Below are 10,484 nucleotides of genomic sequence, written 5' to 3'. Positions count from 1 at the left end.
TGCTGTCTTGGTAAGCAACTCCAGTGTATATTGGGCCTTGTGTTTTAGGTTATTGTCCTGATGAAAGGTGAATTCATCTCCCAGTGACTGTTGGAAAGCAGACTAAATAAGGTGTTCCTCTAGTATTTTGCCTGTGCTTAGCTCTATTCCATTTATTTTTATCCCTAGTCCTTGCCGATGACAAGCATAAACATAACATGATGCAGCCACCACCACGCTTGAAAATATAAAGAGTGGTACTCAGTGATGTGTTGTATTTGCCACAAACTTAACGCTTTGTATTCAGGACAAAAAGTGCATTTCTTTGACACCTATTTTGCAGTATTACTTCTGTCCCTTGTTGAAAACAGGATGCACGTTTTGGAATATTTTTTATTCTGTACAAGCTTCCTTCCTTTCACTCTGTAATTCTGATTAGTATTGTGGAGTAACTACAATGTTGTTGATCCATCCTCAGTTTTCTCCTATCACAGCCATTAAACTGTGTAACAGTTTTAAAGTCACCATTGGCCTCATGGTGAAATCCCTGAGTAGTTTCCTTCCTCTCCGATAACTGAGTTACTACTATCTTTGAGGTGACCGGGTATATTTATACACCATCCAATGTGTAATTAATAACTTCAGCTTGCTCAAAGTGATATTCAATGTCTTTTTTCTTATTTTTTTTCACCCATCTACCAATATGTGCCCTTCTTTTTGAGGCATTGGAAAACCTTTCTGGTGTTTGTGGTTGAATCTGTGTTTGAAATTCACTGCTCGACTGAGGGACCTTACATATAATTGTATGAGTGGGGTACAGAGATGAGGTAGTGATTCAAAACTCATATTAAACACTATTATTATTGCACACAGTGAGTCTCTGCAACGTATTATGTGACTTGTTAAGCACATTGTTTACTCCTGAACTTATTTAGGCTTGCCATAACAAAGGGGTTGAATACTTACTGACTCAAGACATTTCAGCTTTTCATTTTCAATACATTCTTTTTTTTTTTTTTTTTTTTTTACTTTGACATTAGGGAGTATTTTGTGTAGGCCAGTGACACAACATCTCAGTTTAATCCATTTTAAATTCAGGCTGTAACACAGCAAAAATGTAGAAAAAGTCAAGGGGAGTGAAAACTTTCTGAAGGCGCTGTATGTGCAGATATGTCCACCATGTTATTGCTTCCTCTCTCCCTCTGCTGTGGGTGCATCATGTGCATCTTGCTAATTGTCATTCATATGGCGAGAGGCTGAAGCTCATTGGTTAATCTCGATTTGCTACGGGCTGGCCCACTTGGGGTTAAAATGTACTGAAAATGGCGCGGCACAGCTTCCAGAAAATTGCTTTCATACTAGGGATTTTGTGGCTAATTGAGGAAAAACAGTACTTTTGTTCATAGATTAGGGATGTATGAACCACACATACTTACTGTACTACTCCCCAAAGTCCTAGAGCATGTCTTTTAGTACAGCCTACCGTAACTGTCTGAGGTTTAGGCCTTCCTCCAGCTAACAGAAGTTATGCCCAAGTCACCTAACTTCAGCTCCCTGGAATGTGGAATGTGAGCAGCACTGACTCAGACTCTACTTGGTTGTACATTCACTACCATATCTGGCACTTTGTTAGAGGGTGTCAAGTTTTTGGTTGTTGTCTTCTGGAAAGAGTTGTAGACAACGTTGGGTAGGTTACTCCCTGGGAAACAAATACACAACAGCAGACAACAGAACTTAGATATCAGGATAAACTAAGCCAAACTACGGTATAAAAAGCAGAGGAGAGCAAGACCATGTATTTGTCTTTTGGATCCCCTTAGCTGTTACAGCTACAAACGATGGCTTTCCTTCCTCGCAGGCTGGAGTTGCAAAATTGCTGATCAAGAAAGAAAGCATCTGTCAAGTCAGTTGTCTGTGGGGAGCATAACTTAGATATGGAAGGTACAAGTAACGTGTACTTTTCTCAGAGCCAGAGGATAAAAAAATCAAATCAAAAATTCATCGTAACTGCTCTCTCCTACCGTTTCATCTCCCTGTCAGAAGGCCATCTACTGTATGATGGATCTCCATGCAGAACTCCATAGCAACGGTAGACTCCAAACCGTATTGTCTCCAGGTGATAGAGCCAATGTAATACTCCGATATTGAGGCTGTACTTTTCTTTTTGCTGTCACCTTGACTCTGAGAGCCAAGCACTATGACATATGACCACTGGTTAAAAGGTCTAAAGCTTTAACAAGAGCAAGGGACTGTGTTTCATTTGAAAACAGCGTAAAATTTTTGTAAAAGCAGAATATTTCAGTCATCCCATTGGAAGAGATGGCTGTTCTGGAGAGTGCCAAGAACTTGAGAGGAACCAACATCTTCCTCAACAAGGACTTCTCTGAAGCTGTGTGCCGTCGGCAGAAATAACAGCTATGAAAGATGCCAAAGAACACAGCGACATTGCTTACATCTGCTATGACAAGCTCATTGTCCACCCTCCCTCCCAAAAGCCTGGGATGAGTGAGAGAGCCAAGCTTCCAGGTCAGTATCTTCAACCCAACATCACACACACACCAACTGACAAGTATCTGATTGACTAACTCTATTAGCCAAACAATGTCTTTATTTTAATTTTATTGATTTGTTGTCCAATAATCTACCCAGGAAAGGGCTAAGAATAACCCATATTAATATATGTAGCCTTAGTAATAAAGTTCATGAAATCAATAACTTGCTGACAAGAGATATGGGGGGAGGTGTTGCTGTTTATATGTTCAGAGCCATATTCCTGTAAAGGTTAGAGAGGATATCATGTCAAATGTTTTTGAAGGGTTGTGGTTTCAAGTTCACCTGCCTCATCTAAAGCCTATTTTTGGGGTGCTGCTATAGGCCACCAAGTGCTAACAGTCAGTATTTGGATAATACTGTATATGTGCAATGCTTGATAATGTGTGATGATGTTAACAGAGAGGTCTATTTTCTGGGTGACCTAAACATTGACTGGTTAGCAACTAGCTGTCCTCTCAAGAGGAAGCTTCTAACTGTGACTAATGACTGTAATATGACTCAGGTTATCCCTCAACCAACTAGAGTGCATACCTATAGTGTATTTATCATGTCTTCACTAATGCTGAATAGCTTTACTCAAAAGCAATATCAGGTCCCACTGGCTGTAGTGACCATAACATTGTGGCAATAACAAGGAAAGTCAGAGTGTCAAGGTTGGGCATAAAGTCATAAAGTTTGTTTGGGATAGGGGGCAGTATTTTGACGTCCGGATGAAAAGCGGGCCCAAAGTAAACTGCCTGTTACTCAGGGCCAGAAGCTAGGATATGCATATAATTGGTAGATTTGGATAGAATACACTCTAACGTTTCCAAAACTGTTAAAATCATGTCTGTGAGTATAACAGAACTGATATGGCAGGCGAAACCCAGAGGACAAACCATCGCCCCCAAAAAAGAAACTCAGCTTACCACTATTTTCAATGGCTATCACTTTTATTATAAGGTGAAGTCCGCCCAGATTGCAATTCCTAGGGCTTCCACTAGATGTCAACCGTCTTCAGCAAGAGTTTCAGGCTGGTTTTTGGAAAAATGACCCAGAAATTGTAGTTTGTCAAGATGGCTCCCATTTTGGCTGTAGTGTTTCCAAGCGCGTGGAAGAAAATGCGTTCTTTGGTATTTTTCTCCGGTAAAGACAATAATGATTCTACCTCTTAAATTTGATCATTTATTTACATATTAGGGTACCTAAGGTTTGATTATAAATGTTGTTTGACTTGTTTGGAAAAGTTTATTAGTAACGTTTGGGATTAATTTTGTATGCATTTTGATGGAGGGAAACTGGGTGGATTATTGACTGAAGCGCGCCAGCTAAACTGAGTTTTTATGGATATAAAGAAAGACATTATCGAACAAAAGGACCACTTGTGATGTAACTGGGACCTTTTGGAGTGCCAACAGAAGAAGATCATCAAAGGTAAGGCTTTTATTATATCTCTATTTCTGACTTTCGTGTTGCACCTGCCTGGTTGAAATATGTTTTCAATGGTTTTGTATGCGGGGCGCTGTCCTCAGATAATCGCATGGTTTGATTTCACTGTAAAGCCTTTTTGAAATATGACATTGGATTAAAAATAAGTTAACTGCCAGTCGGAGTGTGCCAATCAGGACCTGGAGACGACTCTTTGGTGCCTCGTTTCAGGCCAACCCCACCACCTGAAGCCAGCAACTCGCGTGGGTGGAGTACTCACGGGAACACCCTTCCCTGCTCGGCCACTGGGCTCTCGCCCTTCAAGTGTTGCATTGGTTATCAGCCCCCACTCTTCCCGGAGCAAGAGAAAGAGGTCAACATACCCTCTGCCCAGATGTTAGTCCGCCGCTGTCGGCGTACCTGGAAGAGAGCCACTGGACCCTGGCTCCCCACTATCATCTTGGGCAGAGGGTATGGCTGTCTACTCGGGACCTGCCCCTCCGGGTATAGTCCCGCAAACTCGCCCCCGTTATATCGGCCCTTTCCCCATTTCCAAGATCCTTAGCCCCTCTGCTGTTCGTTTTCACCCCGTACCCACACATCCCACATTTCATGTATCAAGGATTAATAAATCTCTGTCTCACATCCCTCTGTCTCCTCTTTCCAAGCCAAGGTAAATTACATGAAACACAACAGAAAAATACTGATGATACATGATATCATGGGCAGAAAACCCAATCCATCTCCATCGTTCATTGTGTCATTTTTAACAAAACCGATATTGGCAATCATTTCAATTACTATTTTATTTGGAAAGGGGAATAACTCAGCTGTGAAATGACTACATTAAATAGGGAACCACCCTATTTTTGTATAAAATATCTAATAATGAAAGAGAAGGATTGCTGTTTTGATTTTGGTCAAGTTGGTGTGGGAGACACCCATTGCTGGCTAACAGCCTCCCAATCAGTTTGCTGCTTGTTCTTAATAAGCTGATGACGAGAATGGTGTTTGACCAAATAAACACTGACTTTCAGCATACATATATTTAAGGGGCACTCAACTTGTACTGCACTGAATCAGATGACTGATGATTTGTTATTCAATCAATAAAATGTATTTATAAAGCCCTTATTTTTTATTATTATTTTTATTTTATTTTACCTTTATTAATACCGTTTTTTTTTCTCATTGCGATCACATCTCTTTTCCAAGAGAGACCGGGTCCAATAGCAGCAGAGGGAACAACGTTTCAGACAAAACAACTTACATACACTAACACAACATTAAACAAAACTAGAAACACACATACAGTACAACAAAAACATTTTACACTAAAAACACAAACGTCTTGACTAAAAACAGCTGGCCTAAAAACAATTACACTCTTCTATGATAAAAACATCAACCAAGTGTTTAAACTCCACCAACAAAACTACTTCTTACTTCAGCTGATGTCACAAAGTGCTGTACAGAAACCCAGCCAAAAACCCCAAAGAGTAAGCAGTGCAGGTGTAGAAGTACGGTGGCTAGGAAAAACTCCCTAGAAAGGCAGGAACCTAGGAAGAAACCTAGAGAGGAACCAGGCAATGAGTGGTGGCCAGTCCTCTTCTGGCTGTGCCATGTGGAGATTATAACGGAACATGGCCAAGATGTTCAAATGTTCATAGCTGACCAGCAGGGTCAGATAATAATAATCACAGTGGATATAGAGGGTGCAACAGGTCAGCACCTCAGGAGTAAATGTCAGTTGGCTTTTCATAGCCAATCATTCACAGTATCTCTATCGCACATGCTGTCTCTAGAGAGTTGAAAACAGCAGGTCTGGGTCAAGATAGCACGTCCAGTGAACAGGTCAGGGCTCCATAGCTGCAGGCAGAAGAGTTGAAACTGGAGCAGCAGCACGACCAGGTGGACCGGGGACAGCAAGGAGTCATCAGGCCAGGTAGTCCTGAGGGCTCCTAGGGCTCTGAGAGAAAGAAAGAGAGAGAGAGGGGGAGAGAGAGAAAGAGAGAGAAAAAGAGAGAGAGAATTAGAGAGAGCATACTTAAATTCACACAGGACACCGGATAAGACTGGAGAAATACTCCAGATTTAACAGACTGACCCTAGCCACACGACACACAAACTACTGCAGCATAAATAGTGAAGGCTGAGACAGGAGGGGTCGGGAGACACTGTGGCCCCGTCCGACGATACCCCATACAGGGCCAAACAGGCAGGATATAACCCCACCCACTTTGCCAAAGCACAGCCCCCACACCACTAGAGGGATATCTAAATAAATGGATAATAAGTGTCACGCCTGCTCCCGCTCTCCCTCCCTGGTGCGCAAAGGCGCCAGGCTCCCCAGCATTGTGCACTCCTTCCACCATCAGTACACACACCTGCCTTTCCCCGTCACGCACATCAGCGTTTTATTGGACTCACCTGGACTCAATCACCTGTTTATTACCTCCCCATCTCTGTTCCCCGCTGCTGCATGATTTGGCATTTGTCCTTGTGTACCCGTGTGCTGACGCTGCTCCTGTCTTGTTCTCTGTCTGTTCCTAATTAAATGTCAACTCCCCGTACCTGCTTCTCGACTCCGACGTCGGTTCTTACAGGATGCAGCAGCCATCGTATGAAACATCGGGGAGGGCTGGCGTGACGTCAGGTTCCGGGGCCGACATCGATGGAACCAGGGGTAGCCAAGCCAGCGTGTCCCCTTATGCCGTAGTTTCTCAATTGTCAGTAGAAACCACATTTGTTTAATAAGCAAGTTAGTCGTATCATCTATGTTTTTTCATAAGGAAGTAAATGAGGCTGAATGAACTGTTTCGCTGCCAGACAAGGCTCTGCTGAAAGCCATGTGTAGCAGTGGTAAGGTGTTGGGACTGCTGTTGGGGTCTTAACAGTTTGTGAGCACAGTATAGTGCAATTAATGTATTGTTTCGTGTTTTGTTGAGTAGTGGCTTTGCTGGCATGCATCCCACATGTATTTTATTCCCCCCACCAAGATAGCTAGTCATCTTTTGATGGTCATATCCACATGCTGTGGGTTTGAAAGCAAAACAGCAACAGCACTTGTACTATTTAATAAAAACTCCTGCTCATAGGATTCTACTGTTACTGGACGAGATGAACACCAATCTATCATATGCGTCTACTGTAACACACTGAGTGGGATGGCAGATCTCTGGGCTGGCTGTCACGCCCTGACCTTAGAGAGCCGTTCTATTTCTCTATTTGGTTAGGTCAGGGTGTGATGTGGGGTGGGCATTCTATTTTTTGATTTCTATGTTTCTTTATTTCTATGTTTTGGCCGGGTATGGTTCTCGATCAAGGACACCTTTCTATTGTTTTCTCTGATTGGGAATCATACTTAGGTAGCCCTTTTTCCCTCGTTTCAGTGTGGGTAGTTAACTTTGTTTGTAGCACTTAGCCCTGTAAGCTTCACAGTTGTTTCTTTCATTTGTTGTTTTGCTGGCGACATTTTAAAATAAAATCAAATGTACGCTCACCATGCTGCACTTCTTTTCCACTTCTTTTGACGGCCGTGACACTGGCTGTGGAGTGAGCCTAGAGAAAAGCTCCTTTGAAGTCCAATCCATGCTCTTCTGGTTCCCATGGTACTAGATAGAACAAATGGCTCACAAAATAGATACCCAAGCACTAATTGACCAACACCATGGAAGTATTGGTCTGCTCAACCAATCTACCCTTTTTGTACAAGTGCTATGTTATGCTATCAAACATACAGCATGTGGACATGATAACCAAAAGAGGACTAGCATCATGAGAACATTTGATATAACAACTGCCATGAGTTGAGTGTGTATGTATTTACAGTGTATACTGCCCAGATAGACTACACTGCTTCCTGAGAACAGAAATACTTCCTGAGCTTGATAATATCTTCTAGATATACGACATACGCATCAAAACCTAACTCGTTATAATAAATGTTTTGACTGTCTCCTTTGCCATTTATGCATGTGTTATTCAATATGTTTCTATGGGCTATAGTAGTAAAGACCAAATTCAATATTTTATCAAATAATTATTTTATATGTTTTGATGATACCTAAAGGGGTACCAAATGTTAAATCAAATAGCTAAATTATCTAATGTGTGACCATCTTTAAAAAAAAAAATCCATGTTAGCTCAGTAGAACAACCCCCCCCCCCCCCCCCCCCCACCACACACACACACACACGCACACACACACGCACACGCACGCACGCACGCACACACACACACACACACACACACAAAGTCAAAATAACTGTGTGTAAGATAGCTAGATCCGTTCAGACATAAGTCCAGCTCAGGAGGTGACAACACATTCACATTAATGTAACCTAATGCACATTTACTGTACAAATACATCCCCCTCTTACTGTCCATGTTGACATACTGCAGAGATTCTATGCATTCAAAGGTGGAGGTAATTTGACATTCATTACAACACAGTAATACCTGGGAGAACTGATAATGGGCAGCAAACAGGCATTCCGTTTTAATTGACGACACCGCTGTCAGCGCTCTGTCTCAGGTGAGATCAGTCAAAGACATGGAATAGCTGTCTGGGCCTCACGCTAGGGAAAGGGGGTACCTAGTCAGTTGCACAACGGAATGCATTCAACCAAAATGTTGTCTTTCGCATTTAAACCCAACTACTCTGAATCAGAGAGGTGCGAGGGGCTGCCTTAATTGGCGTCCACGTCATCGACACACCAACAGCATAACAAACGAGATGACATCTTGGAAAATACTAATATATTGGAGAAATCAAACATCACACCATAGAGTGGGGTCAGCAAATAAACACGGAGCAGTGAGCAAATTGTTACTAAATGAGCAGTTTGACAGAGTGCTGAGTGAATATCACAGCATGAATCCAAAATGGCATCCTATTCCATATGTAGTACACTACTTTTGACCAAGGCTCATAGAGCTCTGGTCAAAATAAGTTTACCATATAGGTTAAAGGGTGCCATTTGGGACTCCTGCATCATGTCAATCAACCTGTATCCCTTCTCTTCATTAGCTAGGGCAGGCAGGCAGGCAGGCAGGCGGGCAGCTAGGCCTTCAAAACGGATTAGTCATACAGTCAATCGTGTGATATTTATGAGCATTTATCACCATATCAATTAGGGTTCACTTCATGGTATTCATCACACGTAGGACAACAACAAAACGTAGCTTGTTTGCTCAAGTGGACAAGATTAGGCATGTGCAACAGCTAATTTAATTGGCTCAGTGGACTTGCCCCCCGGCATGGACACGCAAGCACGCGCACACACACGCTTGCGCACACACACGCTCGCTCGCACACACACACACGCTCGCGCACACATACGCTCGCACACACACACACACACACACACACACACACACACACACACACACACACACACACACACACACACACACACACACACACACACACACACACACACACACACAAGCACAGGTTAAAAGATTAAATGCAATAAGATAGGGCTACCACTTTGGGTTTTAACCCACACCAATCAATTCAGATGGAGTGCAAACTTTCAATGAGCTGCAGTAAGTGCCTGCCTAGAGCCACAATTATGTCTCTCGTTCCAAATGCTACCGCTTTTACTGTAGAGAGGACTGCTATGATTTGATGAGCTGTGCTGACTCATTAGACATTTCATAAAATCCATATTTTATTGCTGGGAGAAAAGTCAGGTCTTCTTTTTAATCTACCGACAGAATAAAGTTCATCATGCATAGTAATATTGCAGTGTTCAGATCAGAGAAAATGTTCAGTGGCAGGACTGAGCGGAAGATAATCTGATCTGTTGAAGGGAAGTTAATTCAGTGGGTACATTTCCTAGTCTGTATCTGAGCAATGCCCCACTAATCTAATCCCTAATCCACAGATAACCATCTGCCTTTGTTGCATTATTCTTTTAAAGAAAGTGCTAGAAAGTGCTACAAGCCAACCCTGCTAACAACACACAACGTTGTCACGACGTTGCAAATAGGCGGTGAGAAGGTCATGACCATTACAGTGTGACAACTTTGGAGCAACCTAACTTTGTTATTAGGTACTTTACCTGAAAATCATAAGGCCCAGATTCAGTTACACTCTGCTTACCCAGAGGTCACAGGGTTCGGCACGCTCTATCTCCATGGCAACCCACCCGGACAATTGAATCATTCTGGGACTATGCCCTCTTCCCCCTTCCCCCAACTATCCTGCAGGTACCTTCGAGACAATAAATGTTTAAGTTATGATATGTATAGTGTCACAATCTGGTAAATAACAGAATGAAGATAAAGAGGAAGGTATATCTAGCGAAATAGACTTTCATTCAGCACGTCATGAGGTGAAAATAAAACTGGGTGTTGGATAAAACGTTCATGTGTTCAGACCTTAATGATCTACATCGGTGTTACCGAACGATAGTAAAGTTTGTCCCCATACATCTGCACTTACCACATAACTTAGCCTTAATTCCAAATGGCAGGTTGATTGATGTCCTCTAATTCCCACTGATGGAATGAACACCCAACCTAGTCACTGTCC

Source organism: Oncorhynchus clarkii, chromosome 7, assembly GCF_045791955.1.
Source record: "Oncorhynchus clarkii lewisi isolate Uvic-CL-2024 chromosome 7, UVic_Ocla_1.0, whole genome shotgun sequence".
Taxonomy (NCBI): domain Eukaryota; kingdom Metazoa; phylum Chordata; class Actinopteri; order Salmoniformes; family Salmonidae; genus Oncorhynchus; species Oncorhynchus clarkii.
The sequence above is the reverse complement of the archived record's forward strand: the minus strand, read 5'-3'. Positions refer to the sequence as shown.